The sequence below is a fragment of the Leopardus geoffroyi genome, chromosome A2 (assembly GCF_018350155.1).
Source record: "Leopardus geoffroyi isolate Oge1 chromosome A2, O.geoffroyi_Oge1_pat1.0, whole genome shotgun sequence".
Taxonomy (NCBI): Eukaryota; Metazoa; Chordata; class Mammalia; order Carnivora; family Felidae; genus Leopardus; species Leopardus geoffroyi.
This window is the reverse complement of record NC_059331.1, coordinates 144,562,141-144,589,359: the sequence shown is the minus strand read 5'-3', so window position 1 is coordinate 144,589,359 and position 27,219 is coordinate 144,562,141. Positions and strand designations below refer to the sequence as shown.

General features: G+C 43.6%; 1 long non-coding RNA gene across 2 annotated transcripts in view; it reads left to right on the top strand.

Annotated features, from left to right (window-relative positions):
- Positions 1 to 27,219, top strand: part of LOC123606811 — a 59,216-nt gene that overhangs the window by 17,466 nt on the left and 14,531 nt on the right. Inside the window, exons 2-3 of one of the 2 annotated variants that reach the window (XR_006716507.1) lie at positions 6,112 to 6,321; positions 9,637 to 10,086. This is a non-coding gene — a long non-coding RNA (uncharacterized LOC123606811). Of the gene's footprint in view, positions 1 to 1,669; positions 1,805 to 6,111; positions 6,322 to 9,636; positions 10,087 to 27,219 lie in introns of those variants that run through there. The other variant, XR_006716506.1, reaches the window with a different exon arrangement.

The window sequence follows — 27,219 nt, the reverse complement described above, 5'->3', positions numbered from 1 at the left end:
ATACCTCTATGAAAGCATAAGAAATATCAAAATTCTGTAATGGTCCAAGGGCCATTAAAAAAAAAAAAACTTTAAAGGGTTTGTGAACCCAGAAATGGCCTGGGGAGTTGCGAGATGGGATGAGAACCCACATAATAAGGTTTATTTCCAAAGGTGGTATAAAGTTACCCAAGTCCAGCATCCCATTGATAAAGATGATAAAATCCTGACTCTAGAGGCCGAGAAATATATAGGTGAAGATGTTTGAATGGATAATGCTGGCCGTTCCCTTGGTATATGAATGCACAGTTTGTTTTTGAGACATCCGCAATGATTAGAAATGTGCCCCTGAGCTGCTCTGGGCTCAGCTATGGCACACATGTCTTAATTAGGTGGGTTTTGACTCATCATTATTTAGGTACCTATTTTTCCTTAACAGGGTGCTTTCCTTGTTTTATGCAATTAGAAGGAGGAAGCTCACAAAAGTCATCACATTACAGAAGAGATATGACAGAAAAGATCATTAATTCCATCTCACTGTACAAATCCCAGCAGTAATTAGGGACTTACATAAACAGCACCGCTTAAATTATTTAGTTGACAATTGCTAATAACAACTCCAGCTGTGTGGTGGTGCATTTTATTCTTCATAAAAGCAAAAGTGATTAGCTTGCTATATAATCTAATCATTGGAAAAATGTAATTCCCATAGCAACATCTGTTATTACTGCCTCGTAAAAGGGCAGGCAGAATTTTGACACATCCAGTTGTACTGCAGCCTGAAAATCAAAGTAAATGCTTCCTCCACTAGAGGGCTGGTACCCATGCTGTCCTGGGGAGCACCCCCCCACCCCGACCCCCTGCCCCAGGGGCGGCAGGCAGTGTGGACAGAGTGGGGCAGAACCTAATTTTCAGTAATTTCTTACTTTTTATTACCTGGATGAATTCTAAGAATAAATGCCTGCAGCAGCTAATTCTTTTGAGACAACAGTAGTTCTAGAAAGATGATTGAAGCTCACATGAGAGATTTGGGGGGGGGATTTTTAAACTTACAATCACAAACAATTCAATTTAAACATTTATCGGGCTCCTTGGCTGTGTGAGGATGTGGGCCAGCTGCTAATTACCATGCAGGGAGACACCTGGTGTCAAGGAGCTTCTTTCTTACTTGGGCCATTAGTAACATGTTTCCAGATCTCTGGGGCAACTGGTCACCTGCTAGAAGCTGGGTGTGGTCATGTCCCTTCAATAGGTCAAAACCTATAGAAACTCTTATATGATTCCTTCACTTCCCTATCTCCTGGCCAACAAGTGGCCAGCGAGTTTTCTTTTTAACTGCATCAAATCTAGCCCATCTTGTTACAGAAAGTGAGACTTCCTGCCACACCGGCTGGTGGACAATCAATGAGAGCACAGATACAAAGGCACAGCGGTTGGATTGTAATACGCCTTGGTGAAGGCGTTTTTCTTCCCCCCTCTTCCCTTTTAAAATCTCATGAAAAATGGGAATTCTTACTTCTCAAAAGAGCGCTGAATTCATGTGTATTTTTATACAGCAACGTCTAGAAATGTTTATATGAGAGATTTCTTCATTTGAGGTCTGGGTAATGGCTGGCATGATTTTACAGTTATAATATGTGGTAGAGTCTGCTGATTGTCTTCCAATATTTATTCTCTTCTTCTCCCTTAGCAATAGCACCTCAGTATCAAAATGGGCATGTTGTGCCTCAAGCTCAAAGACATTTGCTAAGGTCCGTTGCAGCTATGCAAGACCATGTGACTAGTACGTAAGGAAATGTTGAAATAAAGTACTGTTTGGGATTGCTCTTTTTTTTTAATTTTGTTTTTGTTTTTGTTTTTGAGAAAGAGATAGAGTCGAGTGGAAGAGGGGCAGAGAGATGGAGACACAGAATCTGAAGCAGGCTTCAGGCTCTGAGCTGTCAGCACAGAGCCCAATGCAGGGCTTGAACCCATGTACCATGAGATCATGACCAGAGCCAAAGTCGGACACTTAACTGATTGAGCCACTTAGCCACCCAGCCACCCCGAAGGCTCTTTTTAAAGGGAAGAAGTACCCCTGTCTTTTCCTTTGCTCTATTCTGCTGCCTGGAAAAGATATTCAGTGGCTAAAGCTCTAGCAGCCCTCTTAGACCATGAGGAGGAGGGCCCCACACTAGGGATGGTGGAGAGTGAGCTGGAAAGCACCCTGGGTCTTTTGTTACTTACTGGAGTGTCAAGTATGTAATGGATTGTCTACTTTTTTTTTTTTTTTTAGAGAGAGAGAGCATAAGAGAGAGGGATAGAGGGGGAGAGAGGTAATCTTAAGCAGGCTCCTTGCTCATTGTGGAGCCCAGCACGGGACTCAATCCCACCGTCCTGGGATCATGATCTGAGCTGAAATCAAGAGTTGGATGCTCAACTGACTGAGCTACCCAGGTACCCCTGTAGTGTCTACCTCTAGATTTCTTCTAGATGGAAGAAAAATAAATTCCTAATTTGCGTAAGCTACTGTTTTTAAAATTTTAACTGATGCATTTGGTCATTTTAAAATTGTGGTCAAGGGGCACCTGGGTGGCGCAGTCGGTTAAGCGTCCGACTTCAGCCAGGTCACGATCTCGCAGTCCGTGAGTTCGAGCCCCGCATCGGGCTCTGGGCTGATGGCTCAGAGCCTGGAGCCTGTTTCCGATTCTGTGTCTCCCTCTCTCTCTGCCCCTCCCCCGTTCATGCTCTGTCTCTCTCTGTCCCAAAAAAAAAAAAAAAAAAAAAAAAAAAAAAAAAAAAAAAAAAAAAATTGTGGTCAAAAAGTGAAATACATTTCTCATCTTAACCATTTTTAAATGTATATTTCAGTAGTGTTCACTATCTGCACACAAACCACTGTTGCTTTGGCTTTTGTTTATATGAAGCCAAACCTAACCCTAACTAAAACACAATAGAAGTTCTTTAACTGACCTCCAATTAATACCTTGTTAAATGAAGGGCTCTCTCCACTTGTCCATCATGTGAAGGCTCCTGGCTACTATATGCTCTAGGACAGTGCATCTCAATGTTTTTTTTGAAAGAGAGAGAGCGAGCGTGAGTGGGGGAGGAACAGAGAGAGAGGTGGACACAGAATCCGAAGCAGGCTCCAAGCTTTGAGCTGTCAGCACAGAGCTCGAACTCACAAACTGTGAGATCATGACCTGAACCGAAGTCGACCAACTGAGCCACCCAGGCGTCCCTAGGACAGTGCTTCTCAAACTTGCCTGTACTCAGAACTGATTACCGAGCTCCACTCCCAGAGTTTCTGATTCAGTTGGTTTGGGGTGGCCTGAGACTTTTGCATTTCTTAAGTTTTTGTGTGTTTTTTTTTTTTAATTTTTTTTTCAACGTTTATTTATTTTTGGGACAGAGAGAGACAGAGCACGAACGGGGGAGGGGCAGAGAGAGAGGGAGACACAGAATCGGAAACAGGCTCCAGGCTCTGAGCCATCAGCCCAGAGCCTGACGCGGGGCTCGAACTCACGGACTGCGAGATCGTGACCTGGCTGAAGTCGGACGCTTAACCGACTGCGCCACCCAGGCGCCCCTTTGTGTGTTTTTTTTTTTTTTTTTTTTAACATTTATTTATTTTTGAGAGACAGAGAGAGAGCAGGGGAGGAGCAGAAAGAGGGAGGCGCACAATCCAAAGTAGGCTCCAGGCTCTGAGCTGTTAGCACTGAGCCCAAAGCGGGGCTTAAACCCATGAACCTCGAGATCGTGACCTGAGCCGAAGTGGGATGCTTAACCAAATGAGCCACCCAGGCACCTGGGAGAATTTTGCATTTCTAATTGGTTCCCAGGCGACACTGATGCTATTGGTCTGGGGACACCACAGTCTTCTGTCCTTGTAGGGAGAGCTGAATGTTGCCAGGAATCACTTACGTACATCCTGAATCCTGTGTATGTATCGTATTTTTGATCGTCTTTTCAATTGTAACGATGTCAATTTGTTTATACGGAATGTACTTGTGATTACAATTTAATCAAATATCACATCAACCTATGAAAAAGTAGCTGCAAAAAACGATTGTTACTATGAAGCCATGCTGAATGTTTTTGGAGGGACTTAATATAGGTGCTCACTAAAATAATGTTTGGTTTGGTGGGGCAACTGTTGAGACCAGAAAAAAAAAGTCTGTAAAAATTTAGAGGAATTATGCATTTAAGCTGCTTTAACAGGGTCTTTAAATTATTGTTTTACTTTAAATAAACTAGGGATGGTGGAGGCTATGAGTTGTAAATGATGTGCGTTGGTTGTGATTTAGTCAATAAAAACAAAATAGAACTTTAGTCTCTGGTTCCAGTCTTTAAAGAGACAAAAACCTTTGGAGAAATTGCAAACGAATGCGTGCTCAAACATTTTAAATTGAAATAACATTTTAAATTAAAACTGAATGTTTAAATTAAAATAAATATTTAAAGTATGTTCCCTGCTTGCTTTTTGAGTGAACTGATTGTCTTAGCCTGAGTTACCCAGAATGCAGAGCTTGTGAAAATGGCTTATGTGCTATTACTTTAATCAGGAATGCAATCCAAGCAGGATGAAGAAAAGGGGAGTGAGGCAAGGAAAGAGGGAGAGCCAATATGAAAACGCCAAGCTGAACTGGCCCACGCTTACAATCAAGTGTGACCGATTTCTTGAACTTATGGGACTATTTTCTGAGACACTATATAAATGGTTGCTTTTTAGGACAGTATGTCTAGTGAAAAGAGGGAGAAGAATTTACTAGCTACTTCCCGCCTCCCATTGGTTAAAAGTTTGCTCCATGGAGTATTAACTTTCTTACACTCCCATTTAGACATGTATGGGCACTAGGGCTGGCTTCTTGGGCATGTGACCAATATACAGGGCCCCAAGCTCAGGAGGGGGCTGACTCCTGGGGTTTAATGTTCTGTATTACTGTCTTGAAATTCTTTTTTTTTTTTTTTAATGTTTATTATTTTTTGAGAGAGAGTGAGAGCGAGCGTGAGTGGGGAAGGGGCAGAGAGAGAAGGAGACACAGAATCTGAAGCAGGCTCCAGGCTCTGAGCTGTCAGCACAGAGCCCTAAGTGGGGCCCGAACCCTCATACCATGAGATCATAACCTGAGCTGAAGTCGAAAGCTCAACTGACGGAGCCACCCAGGTGCCTCATTGAAATTCTGAATAATTTTATCTCTGAATGTGTGTTTTGTAAGAGAATTTGAGAGACAATGAAGCCTGTGCTTGGGGACTTAGGATTCCTGCTCACAAGATGTCCTGTCTCTCCTCTTTCCCTGATTCCCTGGGATGGGTTCTCAGCAACCTTCTTCCCCCCCCCCCCCCCCGCCCCCGCTGCCGCTGCCCTCTGCCCCATGGCTTTACACTATCTATTAGCCTGAATGTGTCAGAGTGATGAGGCATACGGTGAGATAGTGGAGTCCATAGTCATGTGTCCCTTGTTATACTTTCTCTTTTATCAAGTGGGTCCCTTGGACCAAGGCAATGTTATATGTGATATAATGTCAATAGAATAGGCATTTGTAAACCCTGGATGGTGGTGCTGTTGGAGGCATTGTGGAGAGAAAAGGCAAATCTTAACCAGGCAGATGTCAAAGTCTGGAAAGAAGACTACTGTTCCCCATCTAACATAGAAGGTGATGTAAATGTAATTCCATGAGGAATAGTGGTACGTTAATAAATATTTCAGTGCCAGTCTCTGCTGTTGGAAGATTGAGCATTCAGCAGTGGTACGAGCTACATCAGCCTTGGTGAGAAGTAATTGCGTGTGACTCTTGATCTCGGGGTTGTATGAACCCCATGTTGGGTGTAGAGATTACTTAAAATCTTTTTTTAATGTTTATTTATTTTTGACAGAGAGAGAGAGTGCAAGCAGGGGAGGGTTGGAGAGAGAGGGAGACACAGAGTCTGGAGCAGGCTCCAGGCTCTGAGCTATCAGCACAGAGCCTGACGCGGGGCTTCAACTCATGAACCATGAGATCACGACCTGAGCCGAAGTCGGATACTTAACCGACTGAGCCACCCAGGTGCCCCAAGATTACTTAACATCTTTTTTTCAAAAAAAATTAATGATTTCTCAACCTTGTGAGGTCATTTTCTGACAGGCCTTGCTTTGCTGTGTTTTGTTTTCAGGTCAGTTCATATAGAGTCTGATGGAAGGAAGAATTGATCTGTCAGCTGCCATTTTGCCTCGGTCAAAGGTCAAAAACTTGCCCCATTGGGCATTAATTTCCTCGCACTTCCCAATTGCACATATGCGGGCAATGTATATACATGTGGGCAGGTCTTTCCTCCAGGAAAACCTGAAGGGGGAAGTGAGAGAAGTGGGGCGTGGGCACAAAGGTGGGTACTGTCAGATTGCGGCAGCTGGGCCCGGAACAAATGACCAAAATCCCTGGATTTGGGTAGACCAAGAGTGCCGAAGCAAAACACAAAAGGAGTGTTTGATTTATTAACCAATGACAAATCCCAGATGAATTGGGTTGGAGAGCTTCTGCTACATTTATCTGTGAGATGAAGGGTCTTAATCAGAATAATTGACTATTGATGGTCATTTACCCTATCCCAGGGACTTGCAGATCTCATGGCAGCTCTGACCTTTCCCTGCACCTCCTAACTCATGTGTCCAACTGCCTAGTTGATCTTGGCCACACACACATTTAATACGGCATTTCAAACTTAAAGTTGCCATACCAGAACTCGTAATTCCTGCCACCCCACTAGACTTGCTTCTCCTCCAAGCAGTTGCTCAATACACTTGTTCCTCTCTTTCCCTCAGCGACCCCTCCCGTGACTCATCTCCATTTGCTCCGGTAACAAGTCTTCCAAGGCATATCTTGAATATGCTCACTTCACCACTACCTCCCAGTTGAAGCCGTTTTTACATTTACTTGTATTATTGAAACAACCTCCCTTCTACACTTGCTCATCCGTTCTTCACAGAGCAGGAACACTTTCTAAAAATGGAACACAGATCATGTCAGCACCCTGCTTAAAACTCTCTGATTATGCTCCCTCCTATAATTAGCATAAAATCCAATCTTGTACGTGGTCTGGCTCCTGCCTCTCTCCCTGACTATCTCATACCACTCACTTCCTCCACCACTGCATTCCAGCCACACTGGCTTTCTTTCTGCCCATAGCTCTTCCCTCTGCCCAGAGGGCTTTCCTCCCTGAGCCGTGCGTGGCTAGTTCTTCTGAAGAGTCCATCAACGCAGTGTGGCCTACCCGTTTCCTGTCCCACACCCTATGCTGATATAATTTTTGTTTATTTGCTCTCTCTTGCTGACCTCCATTAGAGTGTGAGGAGTGGAGAGCTTATTCTTTTTCACTCTTTTTTTTTTTGTTTTGTTTTATTTTATTTAAAAAATTCTTTTTTTAGTGTTTATTTTTTTTTTTGAGAGAGAGATAGAGTGTGAGTGGGAGAGGTGCAGAGAGAGAGGGAGACACAGAATCTGAAGCGGGCTCCAGGCTCCGAGCTGTCAGCACAGAGCCCGACACAGGGCTCGAACCCACAAGCCGTGAGATCATGGCCTGAGCTGAAGTCGGCTGCTCAACCGACCGAGCCACCCAGGCACCCCTCACTCTTTTTTTTTTTTTTTTTTAATGTTTTGGGGCCCCTGGGTGGCTCAGTTGGTTAAGCGTCCGACTTTGGCTTAGGTCATGATCTCGTGGTTTGTGAGTTCGAGCCCCGCATCAGGCTCTGTGCTGACAGCTCGGAGCCCGGAGCCTGCTGCAGATTCTGTGTCTCCCCCTCTCTCTGCCCCTCCCCTGCTCATGCTCTTTCTCTGTCTCTCAATAATAAGTAAACATTAAAAAATTTTTTTAATGTTTTAAGTTTATTTATTTAATTTGAGAGAGACAGAGACAGCATGAGTGGGGGAGGGACAGAGAGAGAGAGAGAGAGAGAGAGAGAGAGAGAGAGAGAGAGAGAATCCCAAGCAGGCACCATGCTCAGCGTGAAGGCCAATGAGGACTCAATCCCACAACTGCGAGACCACAACTTAGGCTGAAATCGAGAGCTACCCAGGCATCCACCCCCCTTTTTTTTAAGTAGGCTTCATGCCCAGCACGGAGCCCAGTGCCAGGCTTGAACTCACAACCCTGAGATCAAGACCTGAGCTGAGATTGAGACTCAGAGGCTTAACCGACTGATCTGCCCAGGCGCCTCAGTAATTTTTTTTAAGTGGCATCCTGTTTTTCATTTGACTGAAGAAAACCTAGAAACTGTTTCTAGAGGACTAACAGCTTGGGCCCCATGGCCAGATAGGTCAAATAGGCTTCCCTATGGACAATTCAGACTGGGGATCAGTTGTGCAGGCAACTGCCAGAAACTCTGTGACTAATTTCAAATGGACCTCCCTGAAGTTAATTCTTATGCACAGCCTAAGGATGACCAGAGCCTTTAGGAGGCTAAGATGAAATCTTTCAAGCCCCAGCCTATGCCAGTGAAGCTATTCTGTTACCTAGATAGCACATAACATGAGAAACTCATTTTAGACCCATTGTAATTAGTGTTGTCTGCGTTTTCCATAGGAATGCTCTCAACACTCTTTGATATTATTTCTGGGATGGCCCTTGGAAATCATCTAGTTTAGCCTTATTTTATGGATGAGAAAAGTAAGATCTAGAGAGGGAAAGCAACTAAGCTAAGGTCATTTCGTTAGTCAGAGGCAGAGCCAGGACCAGAATTAGATCTCCTAACAGAGAGTGGAAGCTTTTACAATATTCCCTGACACCTGTTCCTTTATTCTCCTTGCCTCCTAAAAAAATGGCCTCAAGGGATTTACCTTAAACAATGTCCTTGTGAGTCCTGATGGGATCGCCTTGGGTCTCTGAACACTGGCAGTGGTGGTAATCTGAGAGGTGCTGATCTTCCTTTCTTATTTTGCTTGGACAATTCTTGACTCATTATCAAACACATCTTTACCACCAAGGGAAGTAATTGTGTATTCATTTAGGGCTCAGGCAGCGAGACCTACAAAAAGTCACAGAAACATTCTTATTCCAACTAGTTAACAGGCTACTGAAATTTACTAGAAAGAAATTACTGTGGGTGTGTTTTTTCACAGTGATTCATTCAGTTTGTCTCATCACGAATCAGATATAGTGGTCTTTCCTCTGTTAAGTTTAGGTTGCAGAGTTTCAGAAAGTTTATCCAGATCTCAAAAATCCAGAACTGTTTTTTTTCTTTTTTTTTTTTTTTTTGGTACTGTATTGCTGTAGTTAAAAGTTAGGACCACCAGGGAATGAGTTTGAATAATTTGTTTTGAAGATTTGGGAGGAAAATAGAAGGTTTTCCTTCCCAGAAAACAACTCGATTCTATATTCTCTTTCCTGTATATGTATTCACCATTTACTTCTTTCTCTGTTTGCCTGATTTCAGGGATGGGAGGAGGAATAACATCCAAATTTGCAGTTTTCTATCCATATTTGTTTCCTCCAGATAATTTTCAGGAGGATGAGGATTTGGTTGTTGGGGGTGGTGAACACCTCTGAGCAAACTGAGTAACTTAATAGCCCTGTGCATTTCTAGCTGAGCATGCGACCAGGAAGTTCAGGACTGCTGTTTTATGGTTGGAGCCTCTTGGTGAGCGTGCCCTTTCTAAACATTTTATGAGATGTGATTACAGCAGCACGATGTTCTTTTGTTTCCAGGGTGGGTTTGGGGAAACAGCAGACAACTCAGGACTTTTGAGTTCGTCCCTCCCGGAGCAAAAGCTTGAACCGACACAACCGGCTGAAATCCTCCCCGGTTCCTCCCTCCTGCAAACGACTTTGATATTTATTGCAGCTGCCTGTGTTTGCAGCGCTCTCCCGGCTCTGCTCCGTCCCAGAAGAGGCACCGGCACGTCTCGCTGCCCGCGTCCTGTAGCCCTACCTCTGTGCAGCCCTTCCCTCCCCAGTAAAATGTTCTCAGCGCACAAAAGCCGCCGCTGAAGGGAAGGAACAGCTTCGGGCCGAGAGGGAGGGAGCTGGCCGGCTGCACCATCTGCAGTGGAAAACGGACGCCGCTCACCCCGCCTAGGAAACTAATGGAGCGTCCCTAAGAGACCCAAACTCCAGCTTGGCTCACCCCAGCTTTCTCCCCCACCTCCAGACCCCCAGGTGAGACAGCCCCGTCAGCCTGCCTGTGGAAGGGCGCTTGCAGCCAGCTTCCGATCCCGGAATTCGACCGGAATCTTGAGCAGGTTTTGTTTTGTGAAAAGAAATGTTGTCATCACCGGTTTTTTCCCCCCTTTGTTTTCCAGCATTTTCTTTTCTTGTGGTAACTTAAAACATTTCCTCTGGGGATGGGGTGAGAAGAGTCGGACATAAATGTTTGCCAGTGCAAAGTCCTTTGGCTGAATGTGGTGTCTGCGACTTCAGAAAAGCCTCCTACTAACCGGGTTACCCAGGCAAGGCTTCGAACTGCCTCCGAAGAATGGTGGCCGAAAGCCAGGGGTAGGAATGTGATGCTGCGGTTTGTGGGGGTCTGTTTCAGCATTTATATTTAAATATCTTTCCCTCTAAGAATTTTTAATTGGCGATTTCGCCTTGAGGTGCTCCAGTAAATCAGAGAAGGAGCCAAACCTAGTTATTTCGCTTCGTAACCAAGCTTTATTTTCAGGGCTTTCTTTCCCCTGCGGTTCTTGCCCCGAAGCGATCTGTAAAGCGAACCCACTCTGATACAGTTTGAAAAGTGCATTTTGTACTTGGCTCTTTCTTTGATCGAATTAATCTGGGCTTTTTTGTAGTTCTAAATGAGGCCTATGGGCTGACAATGTAGCTGTTTAAAGGGGATTTTAGGGGATAATAGCCAATGCAAATAGTGCCATGAGAATGGCAACTTGCTTTTGCACTTTCAATCACGTAATAACAGCAAAGAAAGCTTTTAAAATGAATTGAAATTTTGTGGCATGCCATCTGGGATTATTTGGGGAAACAGTTCTGAATACTGCAGTTGGGCAAAAGAATGGTGGTTCGGTCTGCTCTTAAGCTGACATGTTTCAGATGGCAACCTTATGCTAACTGGTGCAAAGTTGGCTAGCATTTTTTTTTTTTTTATTTTATTATTTTCTTTCTCTCGGATTATCTGCAAAAATTCTCTTTGATTGCTGGTATTTGGGTCTGAAAAACTTTTCTATTGTTGAAGAATTCAATTCAACCCCTTGCAGCTGCTGATCCCCTCATTGTTCCACTCGTTATGTGTACGCGTCTCAGATGAATGTAGCCAAGCCTTTTAGCGCCTTAATAGGTGTCTACATAAAGGTCATTTATTCTGCCGTACTTGTTTTAACAAAAGTTTATACACAAACAACAACCACAGCTAAAACATTCACATTAATCAATTTCCTCCTGATGCAGAATGCAAAATCTGCTTCAGGCCACGGTGCGGGCATGAAAATTGTTTTCTGTGTATGATGTTGTAAAGCAGAAAGCAGTTTAAGCAATTTCATCGAGGGCAGAGCATAATTATTTCAACACAATCTCTGGCCGAGAGCACCCATTCTGTGCTTCTGTGTGTGTGTAGCTACGGTCAGGTGACACTGTAGGCAGAGAGGTGCTTCGCCTGGAATTGAGGCTTTAGCTTTTCCCTTGATGTTCACCCTGATTTGGGGGCTGTTCTCTGTGTGCTTCAGCTATCGTCTCCGCAGGGAAGGACACAGAGGTGATACTAGAATCTGGGGGAAATTGCATAAAGTTATCTAGAATTTGCAAAAAAAAAAAAATTATGTCCTCACAGGTGTAAGTCCTCCTGCTACACAAAAGAAAAGACAGGCACCTCTTTCCATCTGCAAACCCCGCAGCGGCTGCTTTCAGGATGAAGCAAATGATGAAAATAATGGCTTCCCACCGTAAAACGCTGGTAGGATGCCCCTAGGCTGACCAACTTCTAGTTGGGGAATTATTAGAGAGGGTTTCTAAGGGATCTTGGTGAGTGTTTGTGTGTGGGGGGGATTGCCCAGCACAGTGGACGTCACGTGGGAATTATAAAACTCTGGCCACGTGGGGGAGGGAGCGAGGAGGCCCACCCACCCTGCCTCCCTGAGCAAACCTTAAAGAGCTTGCCTCTCTCTCAGCAGGGTAATTCATGGACAGGGCCACATTCTTTGATCCATCTCAGGATGGTACTTAGTAACTGATCACAGCCCTAAATTCACTCCAATCCATAAACAAGTACACTGTTCAGTATCTACAGGTAGTTCTCTGCTGTGTCAGTTTACCTGCTCAAGGTTTAGACTTGGTGAGTTAAGGATTCAAGTCCTTAGATGCTTTGGGGGTTTTGTAAAAGTCAAAAAGCTCTGAGATTTGGCCTCTGGGTGTGGCTCCACCCCTTCCCTCAACCTCTCCTGAGGGTCTCTTCCCTTCATATGCTCTCCCAGGGGCCGGAGTGCAGCCAGCTGGTTCTCTCCCACAGGGACTTCTCTGCCTGGTGGGTGCTTCTCAGACTTTAAGGAGCTGCGGCGAATGACCTGGGGTCTTGTTAAAAAGCACACTGTGTTTCTGTTACTCTGAGATGGGGCCTGAAAATCTGCATTTCTAACAACTTCCTGGTGACACTGACACAGCCTAATTATCCATCTGTAAAAATGCCCATTGAGGCAGTCAGGGATTTCTTGACTTTTCAACCTTTTGGGAGATTGGGAAAGGCTTGGAGACAGTCTAGTTTTAGGGAGGCTTATCCTACAGTTTATCTTGTATCTCATTTGGTCCTTCAGTTACAAGCAGGAGAGACAAAGTAAAATGATGTTGGACCCAGTCTTTGATCACTTCTATATTATTTGCTCATTTAAAAAACTTACCAAATGTATATTGGATGCCTGCTATATGCAGGCACTATGCTGGGTGCTGTGGGTGCTCTCATCCATGTCCACAAGCAGTTCACACCCCTGGAGCCCTGCAGCAAAGGGTCTCACCCCAGCTGCACACTGGAATCACTTCGGGAGTTTTTGTGGCTAATATTGACTGAGCCCCACTCCCACTTGGAGAGAAGCACATTTAACTGGTCTGGGACAGGGCTCAGTCATCCGCATTCTTGAAGTGCTTTTTGGGGGAAATCTAGTGTGCTCAGGACTGGGCATCCTTGGCCCAAAGTGTTGAACTGGATGAACCAGAGGTGGGAGCCACCTCAAGTACAGGCTCCAAAGCGAGGGGAGGACAGTGGGATGGCCGTGTAAGGTAAGGGGACCTCTCTTTCCCTGCCAGCCTGCCTTTTCTGAAAAATCTTGCCCATCGTCGTGAGAGAGGAAATGGCAAGGTTGCCATGTGTGCCCTTCAGAACCTTGTGGCATCACAGCTACTCATGTGTCAGTGATATCATGTCTTGATTCTCAGGCCCAGGATGAGTGTCTCTCTGGCACTGGTCCCTCCACTCTCAGCTGAGGCTGTGTCGGTGCAAAAGAGGGGCAGGACTCCATCGGCTCTTGTTTGAGTGACCAACTGTCCCAGTTTGTCCAAGACCGAGGGGTTTCCTAGGATGTGGGACTTTTGGTGCTAAACCCAAGAAAGTCCTGGATAAACCCGGGCGAGCTGGCGGTCACCTTAGTCCTAGTGTCCCGACTCCTGCTGCAGGGTTGTCAAGCTTGACACATAAGGCATGAATCATGGAAAGAAAACTTGACAAATTGGACCTCACTAAATGAAACACGCTTGCTTTGTGAAAGACTATGTGAAGAAGTTGAAAAGATAAGCTACAGACTGAGAGACAATATTTGCAACCAAATATTTGATAGAAGACTATTAGCATCTAGAATAAACAATTGTCGAGACCCAATAGTAAATACCAAACAGTACAATTAGAAAATGGGCAAAAGACATGGACAGACATTTCACTGAAGAGGATATACAGATGGCACATAAGCACATGACAACATGTTCAACATCACTAGTCACTGGAGATATGCAAATTCAAACCACAATGAGGTATATGCCTATCAGAATTGGCTATAATGAAAAATGACGACGCCACCAAATGCTGGTGAGGGTGTGGAGCAAATGGATCACTCATATGTTGTGTGTGGGAATGTAAAATGGTACAGCCACCCCGGAAGACAGTTTGGAAATTTCTTATAAAATGAAACACGCATCTACCATATACCCACGCAATTGCACTCTTGAACATTTATCCCAGAGAAATGAAAACTTATGTTCACACAAAAAGCTGTTCACAAATGTTCATAACAGCTTTATTTGTAATAGCTAAACATTGGAAACAACTCAGAGATCCTTCAACAAGTGCATGGAGAGCCAGTGATTGCATTTCAGTAGATAAAGTCTCCTAAAACATTTCTTTTGGGGAAAAAAAATAAAAGGAGGCGAAAATGTTGAGAACTCCTAGTTCAGTGCTTGCCAGGTCTGGATATTTGACTTTGGGGTTCTACGTTCAGAGGGTAGTCAACCTGTGTGGTGAGCTGAGAAGAACCCTCTGAGGGGCTGGGTAAGAAGCAGAAAAAGACACAATGAACTGGAAAAAACAAACAAACAAACAAACCAAAGCCACGTTGTAAGTAAGAATACGCATATCGAGGATATTTAGTTAAAAAAAAAAAAAAGAGAGAGACTATTTCTAGGATATAGCTGATGCAAGGTCAACTTGATATTCTTCTAGGTCTATAGCCCTGTAGTTTAGGGATAACAAATGCTCATAATAATGATTGGATCAGGAAGTGCTTTCTGACTTGGAAAACTGCTTTATAAGTGTTATTATGAGTAGATACAATAGCATCACAATTTTCTGCAATGTGGTAATCATGGAGGGTCTTGTCATGGCATCTCTTAGTTGATTAAGGTTTGCTGATCCAGATCATGGTCTTTCCCATCGCTTGGATGTTCAGGAATTGAAGGGATCTGGACAAAAGAGAACTCACGAGTGCTTCCTTACATTGCTAATAGAAGGGCTTATTCATTGGTTCAGATCACCAGGTTGGATTTGGGGGCCCAAGCATCCAGAAGTACCAAGCCAAGGGCCTTACTTGTGTTTTTCATGCTAAAATAGCGCCCTCCTGGACCCCTCACCTCTAGTACCGTAGACATAATGACAACTGACTCCTATGTAGTACTTACGTCCCCTGCACCAGACGTTGCCGTTAAGTATTTTACTCATGTTAACTCATTTAATTTGCCTTACAAGCCTGTGAGATAGGTACTATTTCTATTTCCATTTTACTAATAAGTTAACTGAGTCACAGAGAAGTTACACTGCCCAGGGTCATGCAGCTTAGCAGAACCAAAGTTCAAACCCAGTTCATCTGGCTCTGGAGTTCATTCCCTTTCAAAACGAATATGCAAATACACAGGTTTTGTGATAGGTCTATTTGAATGCCAAATATTTTTATTTTAATATACCTTAAATGTTCTAGAATTTGTTTTGGTTCCCTTTTCTTTCTTTTAAAATATTTATTTACTTTTGAGAGAGCTTGCGCATGCACACGAGTGGGGGAGGGGGAGAGAGAGAGGGAGACACAGAATCTGAAGCAGGCTCCAGGCTCTGAGCTGTCAGTGCAGAGCCCAGCTTGGTGCTTGAACCCATGAATCGTGGGATCATGACCTGAGCCGAAGTCGGACACTTAACTGACTGAGCCACTCAGGTGCCTTTTTCGGAATCAGTTTATCTATTAAGAGTCTATATCACAAAGCCCACGGACTTAAACGCAATATTCCAATTTGACAAAGTGGTAACCCATGGTAGGTTGCATTATTTGTGGAGTCTCACAAATGGCAAAACAAGATCAAGAGCAATAACATTATTCTAAATGTCATTGTGCATGTCACCTGTTTTGATGAGGCCTGCATAATTTAACAGTTGCTGGTGCTATGGAATAATTGGTTGGATGGTATCACTTTCACTTATTTAAAATTATGATTCAAAATTGTGATTTGTATTCATGGATTGTCATTTTCCCCGTGGGCACCTTTGAAGGCGAAGGACAGCTTGCTGTAGAAGCCCTGATATCTTTTAAAGGGATTATCTCAAGTGTGTATCTGCCCTCCCCCTCTCCCATGTTGGCAAATCTACCGCAGATGGGCTGACCTATGAACATCAGGATGTTTTTTATTCTATGATACGTTCACAGGCTTGGAGGGATTTGAATGGCTCTAGATTTAATCAACAGGCTGCTGTTTCTTAGTGTAGCGCATATTCCTTCAAAAATGAAATGAGACCATGTTATCTTGCAGCCAGGTCTAAGGGATTTTTCTTGCAGGAGTTTGTTGTTGTTGGTACTGTCCCTTAGTATTGCTTCTCTTTCTTTTTTTGAGAAAAATCAGTGGCTGCACTAAGGATAGCTTACATGATTTCCCCCTTTCTTCACTCTCAGACTGCTGGGCTAGCTCAGTAGGGGAGCTAATGGTTGGTAATTAACTTTTAGATAAATTACTGCTTGAGGCAAAGAGAAGACACCTTGAGAGTTAGAAGTCAGTCCATCAAAGCAGTCAGTGGAGACATCCCTGTAATTTTGTCATTTTGCCAATGATGGCAATAATGTTTGCCTGACAATCTAATAGCATCTCAAGCACCCAGGCGTCCAAATTAGTAGGAAAAAACCCCATGTCATCATCTAAGCATCTTCTCTCTGACTCAGAACATAAGGGGCAGAGAGAACAGTGTCACCATGGTTTAACATAAGACTTAAACTTGTGCATCCATCGATTGGGTGACCAGATTGCCAGATTGCCAGAGCAATCTTCAGTATGATAAGAAAGTCATGGCCCAGTATCTAGCCGGACTATGGAAATTCTACTTTATCTGAGCCATCAGGCAACTGGCAAAAGGTGGAAAGAAGCATCAAGTACACACTGTTGTCATGGCAGTATTTGGACAGAATGACAAGAGGACTTCAGCTTTTTCTTATAATTTTAACCTTTATGCCAAGTCAATTTAAGTCATAATTCTGTCTTTGTTACTATTTTCCTCCTCATTTAGTTTTCACTTGATTAGTTCTTTAGAACTACAGTTTATAATTATGCATGCTAAAAAGGACAAGTTCTATTGGCGAAACAAACCACTTTTCCTATATAGTCCCTCTTTTTTGCCTCAGACTTTACTAAATTATGAAAACCTTCTCAACTATTTGAAGTGGTGTTACTATTTTTATTACATATACTACTTAAATTGTAATTCTATTGATATCTCAGAGACTTTTAGAACTGGAATGAGGGGCGTGTGGGTGGCTCAGTCAGTTAAGTATCTGACTGTGGCTCAGATCATGATCTCAAGGTTTGTAGGTTCAAGCCCTGCATCGGGCTCTGTGCAGTGTGGAGCCTGTTTGGGATTCTCTCTCCCTCTCCCCACTCCCTGTCCCTCTCCCCCTCTTCCTCCCTCCCTCACACTTTCTCTCTCTCTCAAAAATAAATAAACTTAAGAAGAAAAAAAGAGCTGGAGCACCTGGAAGGCTCCGTCGTTAAGCATCTGACTTCCGCTCAGGTCATGATTTCACAGTTTGTCACTGTTCTCGTTCTAGTCCCACATGGGGCTCACATCGGGCTCCCCTCCGAGTGAGCCCAAGCCCTGCTTGCAGTAAACCAAGCCCCACTTTGGGTGAGCCCTGCTTCTCTCTCTCTCTCTCTCTCTCTCTCTCTCTCTCTCTCTCTCAAAAAACAAACAAACAAAAAGAACTGGAATGAGCCTTTGAACCAATAATAGCCACGGCTGCAGAGTACTTAGTCCCTGTCAGCGATCCCAATCAATGTATGTTTCATTCTCTGCAATCTGTGGGGTGAGTACGAATTATCCCCATTTTACAGTGAGGATCAATGAGGCCTGGCAAGGTTAAAAAACACGGCCAAAGTCTGCCATCTGGTAGGGCTGGGAGGAAAAGAGTAACTGCTCTGACTCCCGTGTGTGTACTCTTAATGTCCAGGTTCTAACTCTGGGTGACTACCTTAGAAAAGAAAACTGAAGTCAGGAGAAGTTAATTTAGCTCAAGTAACATCGACAAATGGCTGATTTTCTGAATTAACTAAGTGAAGAAAAAAAAAAAAGGGAAGGCCAGGTGAAGAACCTGGTGTTCTGGAATGGAATTCTCTCCCTTTTAGGTCTTAGACACTTCCTCTTCCCCATCTCTGCAAACTTCTTCACAGATCAGAACACAGAGCACATTCTATCAATAAGGACTTATAAAGAAATAGCAGCTTGTTGAGATATAATTTACATATCATAATGTTCAGCCTTTAAAAATAGACAATTCAGTGGTTTTTAGTAGATTCACAGAGTTGTGGAGCCATTACCAACCACTGGCAACCACTGATCTGCTCTCTGTCTCGATGGATTTGCCTGTCTGCACATTTTAACTAAATGGAATAATTCAGTATGTGGCCTTTTGTGTCTGGCTTCTTTCACTTGGCATGATATTTTCAAAGTTCTTGCATGTTGTAGTATGAATTAGTTGCCTTTTAATGGCTGAATAATATTCCATTGTATGAATATACTACATTTTGTTTATTCATTTATCAATCAGCGGACATTTGGGTTATTTCATTTTTTTTTTTTTTTGGTTATTGTGAATAATACTGCTATAAACATTCACGTATGAGTTTTTGTGTGGATGTATGTTTTCATGTTTTGGGGGTATTCTAGGAGTGGAATTCCTGGGTCATACGGTAACTCTCACGTTTAACTTGTTGAGAAACTGCTAAACTGTTTTCGAAAGTGGCTGCATGGGGCGCCTGGGTGGCTCAGTCGGTTAAGCGTCGGACTTTGGCTCAGGTCATGATCTCACGGTCCGTGAGTTCGAGCCCCACGTCGGGCTCTGTGCTGACAGCTCAGAGCCTGGAGCCTGCTTCCGATTCTGTGTCTCCCTCTCTCTCTGACCCTCCCCCATTCATGCTCTGTCTCTCTCTGTCTCAAAAATAAATAAACATTAAAAAAAAAAAAAAAGAAAGTGGCTGCACTATTTTACATTCCCACCAACACTGAGGGCTTCGGTTTTTCCGCATCTTGCCCATACTTGTTATTATCTATCTTTTTGATTATAGCCAACCTAGTGTGTGTGAAGTGGTATCTCATAATGGTTTTTGGTTTGTATTTCCTTAATGACTAATGATGTTGAACGTCTTTTAATGTGCTTATTGGCCATCTTTGTATCATCTTTGGAGAAATAGCTGTTCACATCGTTTGCCCATTTTTAATTGTGTTGAGTTCTTTATATATTCTGGATAGTAGACCCTTATCAGATATATAATTTGCAAATATTTCACCCATTCTGTGGGTTGTCTTTTTGCTTTCTTGATGGTGTCCTCCAAAGCACAAAGTTTTTAATATTGATGAATTACAATTTTTCTGTTTTTTCTTAAATTTTTTTTTAACTTTTATTCATTTTTAAGAGACAGAGAGAGACAGAGCACAAGTGGGGGAGGGCAGAGAGAGAGGGAGACAGAATCTGAAGCAGGCGCCAGGCTTCGAGCTGTCAGCACAGAGCGTGACGCGGGGCTCGAACCCACGAACCGTGAGATCATGACCTGAGCCAAAGTCGGACGCTCAACCTACTGAGCCACCCAGGTGCCCCATCTATTTTTTCTTGTATCACTTGTGCTTTTTGTGTTGTATCTAAGAAGCCATTTCCTAATCCAAGGTCACAAAGATTTACGCCTGTATTTCCCTTGAAGTGAAATATGTACTTTTAGTTCTTATGGTAAGAACTAAAACCTTAGGTTTATAATCCATTTTGGTTTTTTATACATAGTATGAGGTAATAAGCATTTCTTTAAAAATTCTTTTTTAATGTTTATTTATTTTTGAGAGAGAGAGGATGAGCAGGGGAGGGGCAGAGAGAGAGAGGGAGACGTAGAATCTGAAGCAGGCTCCAGGCTCTGTCAGCACAGAGCCCGACGCAGGGCTCAAACTCACAAACCATGAGATCATGACCTGAGCCGAAGTCAGATGCTTAACTGACTGAGCCACCCAGGCACCCCAAGGTAATAAGCACTTTTGATGCAAGTTTATGGGAGTTAATCAAGTTGGCAGATAACACTTTGATTATTAAACTGATGTGTATTAAAGCCATATAGTCCATTACTTGAAATTATGTTAATCTGTTAATGTGATTGTGAAGAAATATTAGAATTTTGGCTTCAAATTTAAAATTGATTCTAGCCGTGTCTTTTCTAACTTTAATTTTCTTGAAACTAATCATGGTAAAATGTTCTATGATTCTTTGATTCCTATCTGTTAAGCCACTATACTGGGGATGGGAAATAATTTTCTGTTAAGGGACTTCTAACAGAAAAAAAAAAAGGCAATTCATTGAGCCATAGGAGTAAAACATAACTTTAATATTAGAAAGTACTATGTAAGCACTAAAGAATTAAGTATTTAGGGGCGCCTGGGTGGCTCAGTCAGTTAAGCTTCCGACTTCAGCTCAGGTCATGATCTCATGGTTTGTCGGTTTGAGCCTCGTGTAAGGCTCTGTGCTGACAGCTCAGAGCCTGGAGCCTGCTTTGGGTTCTGTGTCTCCCTCTCCCTCTGCAACCTCCTCTGCTCATTCTCTCTCTCTCTCTCTCTCTCCCTCCCTCCCTCCCTCCCTCCCTCCCTCTTTCAAAAATAAACAAAAAAAGAAGTATTTAAGCACGCTATAGTTCAATATGTTGGCCAACTGCTGAGGAAGAGAAAAAGGAGCGCCGGGATTGGGAAGGAAGGATGAGGGAAAATGAATCCAGGAGAGAGACGAATAGTCAGGAAAGCCATATGGAGATGGCACTTCATATGGAGTGAGGGGGACTGTGGCAGGGTGCAGAAGACCCGCCTAGATGAATGACACTCAGTTGAACATGTAAAAATTCTTATGCTGTTAAAATACAAAGAGAAACAGATTAAAAGAGGAAAGGAGGAGACTGGAGTAAACATAGAAATTTATCACAGCACTGAAGAGAAAAGCAGGTTTCATGAAGTAATAAGCATTTTGAGAGACTGGGATTAAGTCATTTTAAAGGGGGTGTGTGTGTTCCCTTTATACAATCAAAAAAATGAAAGATAGCCCATCTTGGTACCCTCACCCTGGGTAGGATGACATTAGGTTAGAGGCCCACCCAGCTTCACAAACCACATCTTTTCTCTTGGCCGCATCTGTCTCCTCAATCACAGCTAGCCCCGGTGTGGGAGACGGAATTTCTTCTAGTGAGTTCACAGGCATCATTGTTGTATATTATTCTGCTTATTTAATATATTTCACGCAGCCTCAGCACACCGGCCACTTATTAGAATCATATATATGACTTGTTTTTTTTTTTTTTTGTTTTTGTTTTTGTTTTTTTTTTTTTTCGCTTTCAAGGAACTCATAGCTGTAATACAGGTCGGTAGGCAACAGATTCTGGGTCTTCGATATAACATTAGACATATAACATTGTTATTGCCAACTTTAATTCAGACTGTGAGCTACTAGAATTCAGTTGTACTGAACTGACACGAGCTCCAGGCTCTGTACCTTGATAAAAAGGTTTGAAATGATTAAAACAAAATGTTGATAAATAGCCAACAATGTGAGACTCTATCAGCGTGTGTGACAAGTTTTTAATTTAAGAACATTACATGCTTTTGTATTAAGTCCTTCAATAATATTAATTTTCAAGAACATTAAATTCTGTCTAGTGTACTGAAGCTGGTAATTATAATGCATAAAAATAGCTGAATAACCAGGGTAGTGCCAATTACTCTGTCACTCATAAGTAATCAATTATTTTTGTGCAGCATAACATATATGGTGGCTGCACAGAGTGATAAGGTACAGCTCATAAATGAAAAATGATTTTTCAGATGCACGGTGAGGCACGCCTGAAAGCTTTAACAACTGTATTTGAGGGCTAGGTTATGTCTCTTTGAAGGGCGCTAAACTGAAAAGTTTGGAGGGATTTTGGTCCTAGGCTGGCCCGTGTGTCAGCCTACTGGGAGTTATGATAGATGCACGCCTTCCATGTGTGTAAGATGACCCATGTCACTTGACCGACCACATGTCTGATGTTGATGTGTAGACTGTGTGAGGAGCGGAGCATATGAACTGGGTGGATTACGGTGGTGGTGATGGTGTCTGTATGATGACTGGGCTTCGCGTCGCCAGGATTCCCCTGTCACTTCCCAGCAGCCACCCTATGAAGATAGGAGTCTTCTCCGAGGCTGATCACCCCTGGTGCTTCTTCTCGAGCTATGTTCTGGCATGCCCACCAGACCCCTCATCTTTTGGAAGGCCTCACCAGTGAGCCGTCCAGGTATCTCTGGTATAGCTCCCTTCCTCAGTTACGGGCTCCCTCAAGAAAGGAAGCTCAGGAAGAAGTTGATAAAATTCAGAAACAGCAAGAAAACGACTTGTGTGTACTGTGGGCCAGACACTGGTTTAATAGACATTAAATTGTAACTTTTACTATTAATTGTTATTAATGACAACTATGCATTGGACCTAATAGCTTATTTCATACTCTAACAATCTATTTCCCCTCTATGGAAAACTACATAGTCACAAAGGAGGTAACAGAGAGATGCTTTTCTTTGTAAATGCTGTGTTTCCTTTTAGATTTATGTAGAATTTAGTTTTATGTAGAATTTACGTAGGATTTATTAAAATCCCTCTAATTCAAATATGGGAAAAAAAAAAAAAGGTTTGGATCCAGAGGCATCCCAGAAGATGCTACGTAGAGTATGTATGATACAAAGCAAATTATTGGATTCGGTGGGTGGCGTTTATCGAGCATTTGCTGAGGAGCTCTGTGTGTAAGAGTGAACCTCAATTCTTCCCCCAGGAGTGTGTAAGGTAGCACAGGAGATGGGACAGAATACATGCCACACACACACGAGGAATTTATTGCAAACGCAAGGGGAGGTCTAAGACAAGGTACATAATGCAATGGGATAGGTAAATGTTAGCATGATCATTCCCAGTGAAGTTACAGAAAAATTCACAGAAGCTGAGCTAGAAGCGACCTGAGAGGAAAGGGCCTTGGTAGGAAGGAATGGGATGTGAGGACTAGAAGGAGGGCTCAAGTCGAACCTTGGTGAGTGTGTGTGTGTGTGTGTGTGTGTGTGTGTGTGTGTGTGTGTGTGTTGGGGTAAAAGGGAAAGGGGCATGAGGTAATAGAAACCAAGAGTGTGGGCTAGGGAGAGATTGGGAAGAAAGGATCCTAGTCAGTTTTACTGCATACCAGGTGCTGTGCTCCTGATGGGGATACGCTAACAAGCAGAGCCAGCCTCTGCCTTCATGGAGCTTGTACTAAGCAAGAGAGGCATGCAGACCAAGGCTAAAGGCACAGATCAGCTGAGAGTCACCTGCTATAATGTGGGGGAGAAATGATGGGGCCCTGAACTAGTTAGTGTCAGAGAGTACTTTTCAGGCTATAAAGCCCAGAACTCTCAGTGGCTCGATACAACAAAAGTTCGTTTCAAGTGGTATCACAGCCCAATATGAGTATCCCTGGTAGACAGCGTTCTAAGTGCTCATTCAGAGTCCTAGGTTCCTTCTATCTTGTGGTCCCATCATCTTCCAAGACCCAAGAGTCCACTCCATTCTGCTGGTAGATGAGGAAAGAGCCTTGGAATGTATATCTGCTTTGTAAATACTAAGTAGTACAAGTAACATCAGCTTATATTCCATGGGCAACAATTAATCATATGCTGTCTTCCCTATCCCCAGATACTAGGGGCTAGAAAATATAGTTTCCATCTGGATAGGTGACAATTCCATGCTACAGAGGAGGAAGGAGCACACATCTTAAGTGTTAGACTGTGGTGTCTGCTATAGTTGGGTTGGTGAGACATGAATGAAATAAAGAGTAAACCAGGAGCTGGAATCAACAGGTGAATTAATTAAGCTTCTGTGATTGATTGGATATTGCTATCTGAGGGACAGGTAAAGCTGTGGGTGACCCCAAGGTTTTTGGCTTGGATAGCGAAGTCAGCGATCAGAGATATAAGGAACAGAGGAGAGGGAGCAGTTTGTGGGGGAGGGGGGAAAGAATAGGGATTTGATTTTGGATATGTAGAGTTTCAGGTGCCGGGGGATAGCCGAGTGAAGATGATCCATTGTGGACTATGTGGATTACATGGGTCTGGAGTTTAGGGGAGAGGTCTAGGCTGGAGACGGGATGTGGGAGTCATCAGTACATAGATGGTAATCGGTGTCGTGGAAAAGGAAGAGTGTCTTGTTGTCTCTATCTAGGTGAGAGGCAGTGGGAGGGGGTCAGGCCTCCTGTCACGGGAAGGGGTCAGGAATGTTGTGGGGAAGAAGGGAGAGGAGGCAACCACGACACCACGAAACCATGTCCAGCTGCAGTTGAGGGGCTGGAAGGATAGTGCTGCATTTGGTAGATATGGGGGAGTTGGAATGGGCTGTTGATTCAGAAGGGGAGACAAAGCTCAGTTTTTATGGTAAAGCTATAGATATTGATACCGATACTGATTGATAACTGATGAAATCACAGCATTAAATAAGGGGCTTTGGAGGTAATCCCTCTTACTCTTAGTCTTTGAAACCTCAGGAGATACAGAAGAGGAAAGATCAAGGTGTTCTTCTAGTATGCAATATTAAACCATGTGCTTAGATACAATTCCCTAGACACCGCATGTTAGAAGGCCCCTGGAGGCCTGGCGAGGGAGTCTTTGTGGATTCTCATAGTTCAGTGGGCAGAGGAAGAAAAGAGGAGTGCAAGATCCTGGGGAAAAGAACACAGTGGAGAATGGGGTCAAGAAAGGAGGAAAGAGCAGTTAACATGGTGAATAACAGGAAGCATTCGTGTGGGGGGACATGCTGATGTGTCAATAAACATGTTTGCATCATCTTCCTCATGACATACGTTTCAAAGTTGTATCAGTAAAAGGACAGTTCCCTCATTTGTGTAGCTTATGTTTGGATTAGCGCGTATGCTGCATACACGAATGTCTGCTTGGTTTTAGAAAAGAATTAAAATGACAAAGTCTTGTGTCACGAGAGAGTTGAAGGCTAACACAAGAAACTGAACACAAGTTTGCAATCTATTGGGAATGAAGCACGTAACATACCTTAAATGGCTGAGGACCCTGAAAAGATTTGGTTTAGAAGCTGTTCTGTGGCTGCAGGGAAAGGAAGAACTAGATGATCCAGTACACTTATAGCCAACAGATGTCAGTGTTGTGATGTGATACACAGCCGAGTTTGGGAGCCTTCTCTTGCGCTGCACTTAAGGCTCTGATTTAATGTATGAATAATGTTAGCTCCCTCTCCCCTTTAAAAAATGCCAGCAAAAGTACGTGATAATGAAAGCTTTTCTATATACAGAGAACTGCTTCTCACACCCATTTATCTGATCGTGAGCATGGACAAGAGCTGATGGCATTTCAGTGCATCTCTTGCAACAAATGGTAGAATGATAGCATTTAGGCAAAGCTATCTGATAATGAATGTCTTAGAATGGACAGGGAAAATAGTCAATGGTGAGGAATATATTGGCTAAATGTTAGCACATATCTTTTTTTGTTTGTTTGTTTGTTTTTTTACATAGTCACTGGCTCTGAGGAGTGCCGTATTTATTCTTTCTCCAGGCTCCATTGTATCGTCTGAAAAATTATGTTCATTTAAAAGACACAGGAGCTCTGCAGTGTGCCCATCCTTCTCGTTTCATGTCTAGGTGTCTCGGAGGCTGGGACCCAGTTGCTTTGTGGGGTGTCTGCAACCTTGAGAGGGCTCAGCAGTTGATTCCTTCTTGTTCTTTGGAGAGCCTGCTACTGTGACCAAAAGCATTTGTTAGAGGCTGAACAGAGCTGTGTGTCTCACCAGGCTGCTGGTTTTTAGACCATTACCCAAAGCAGTGGCTTGGATATCAAACTTTTAGATCGAATGGGGATGAGCTTGCAGACTGAAGTCTAACTTCTGTTTCTCTGTGGATGGGACAGAGTTGCTGATATGTAAGCAACTGTCTGGTGGAAGCACAGGTAAGACGGAATGACACAGGGGTCAAGGTCAGGGGGAGAGAAGCTGTACTTCCAACACTTGTAGCTGCCTTGCTATCCTGTATTCTTAAGTCTATCCAGGGATTTGGCCTTCTTTGTTACCTGGCTTCCTAGATAAGACAAACTGCTCTTTTTTTTTTTTAATTTATTTTCAGAGAGACAGAGACAGTGCAAGTAGGGGAGGGTCAGAGAGAGAGGGAGAAAGAGAGAGAACCCCAAGCAGGCTCCGTGCTGCCAGCACAGAGCCGATGTGGGGCACAAACCCACGAACCGTGAGATCAGGACCTGAGCCGAAATCAAAAGTCGGATGCTTAATCGACTGAGCCACCCCGGCACCCCAAGACCAACTGCTCTTTTGAACAACATTGTATTTGAAAGGAAAGAAACTTCGACTCTATTGGTACTGGAGAAAATAATGCTGGTCTCCAGGACTTAAATTTATCTAGTTACAGTGTAGAGATAGTACTGACTGCTCAGCAGTTGGAAGGTGTGATGTTGTAGTTTATAATAATAAATGTAGTATATTTGGTCTTGTTCCTGTTTTGGCACAGAGCTCCTAAAACCCTCAGAATTTCCTAGGTGCTGAGGGCCATACAGGGGTCTTTTTTGATGCAAATGAGGCAATTTTTGGAAAGCTTCTAAGGACGGGGGGGGGGGGGGGGGGGGGGGGGGGGGGGGGGGGGGGGGTGGGGGGGGGCACCAGGGAAGCTAACTATGTGATTAGAGGGTTGGAACTTCTTGCCCCTCCTGACCTCTGGGGTAGGGAGAGGGGCTTGAGATTGAGTTTTATCAGTTGTTATGTAATGAAGCCTCCATAAAAACCAAAAAGGTTCGGAGGACTTCCAGGATGGTGAACTTGGGGAGATTGGGGAGAGTAGTGTGCCTGGAAGGTCGGCACATCCCCCCCCCCCCCACCCCCCCGCCCGGCACCTTGCCCTGCATCTCTTCCATCTGGCTGTTCCTGAGTTTTATCCTTCTATAGTAAGTTGGTCATCTAGTGAGTAAATGGGTTTCCTGAGTTCTGTGAGTTGCTCTAATTAGTCAAACCTAAGGAAGGGTCTCGGGAACCTCAGATTTATAGCCGGTCAGTCAGAAGTACAGTAACAACCTGGAATGTGATTTGAATCTGAAGTACAAGGAAGGGGGTGTGGAGACCTCCAGTCTCTAGTGGTTTGGTCAGAAACCAGGTAACGATCTGGGCTTGCTACCCAGATTGGGTGTGTGAAGTTGGGGTGTGTGTGTGTGTCTTGTGGGACTGTGCCCTCATGGAATCTGATGCTATCTAGGGATAGATAGTGTCAGAATTGCTTTTTAAATTAAATTACATTAAATTTCTTTTTTAATTCTTATTTTTTAAT